Source organism: Octopus bimaculoides, chromosome 6 (genome assembly GCF_001194135.2).
Source record: "Octopus bimaculoides isolate UCB-OBI-ISO-001 chromosome 6, ASM119413v2, whole genome shotgun sequence".
In the NCBI taxonomy this organism is placed as follows: domain Eukaryota; kingdom Metazoa; phylum Mollusca; class Cephalopoda; order Octopoda; family Octopodidae; genus Octopus; species Octopus bimaculoides.
In genome coordinates this window covers 56,703,624-56,704,738 of record NC_068986.1, presented here as the reverse complement: position 1 = coordinate 56,704,738, position 1,115 = coordinate 56,703,624, and positions in this window count along the sequence as shown.

Genomic DNA, 1,115 nt, shown 5'->3' with positions numbered 1-1,115 from the left:
TGTGTGTGTGTGTGTGTGTGTGTGTGTGTGTGTGTGTGTGTGTGTGTGTGTGTTTAAATGTTTGGTATTTGTAGACTTGACTAATTATGTCTGCTTGGAAACACATTATTGTATTTTCATTGCATGAAACTATTTGTTGCTCCTATCTAAATGCTGCTCATAGCTAGCTAGCTACTTTTCAATCAATCAATCAATCTATCTATCTATCTATCTATCTATCTATCTATCTATCTGTCTATCTATCTATCAATATAAAACTTTTCTCACTGGATTGCGTGTTCGTTTCCCTTTTTGCCATCTGTGATTTTATTTTTGATCTTCTATATAAATGAAGATATTTCCTCCGTCTGGCTGCTTTTCTTTCTACAAATCGGGAAGTTACATTGCGGATCAGTTATTTTAACGAGTTGCATTTATCTATCACCCGACGAGGTATATCTGCACCGCCAGATGCTCATGAACCAGCTGTTGAGTGTCCCACCCATGAGGAACCTATGCTAGATATTTCGAAACAAATTGTCGTGGTTAATAATAAATTCTCGTATATCCGTCTTTCATTTGCCATACACACACACACACACACACACACACACACACACACACACACATATATATATATATATATATATGTACATATATATACATGTATATATGTATACATATACACACATATAATGCATTTCGTGTGAGACTATGGTGACGTACTATATATGTGTGTGTGTGTGTGTGTGTGTGTGTATAGGAGACGTATAGTTTTACGACGTGGAGTTGTTGTGTTGTGATGATCTTCTTAACACAACAGAATATAGTGTTTTTCAACTTCTTGGTAGCCTTGCTGAGGTTTACGTCGTTACGTTTATCAATTCGGTTTGCAAGATTCCTAATGTGAAATCGTGTTGAAACAGATATTGTCGTATTTTGGGATGGTCATTTTTTTTTTTTTTGCCACAGGTGTGACGAAAGATTTCCTGACAATGGACATGAATTAAAATAATAAAATGAGAACAGTAATAAACGAGAGAAGAAATAATATATAGTGAGTGTGTTTATTTGGCAAAAATAATTACCATCCCGAAATGCAACAATATATATATATATATATATATATATATATA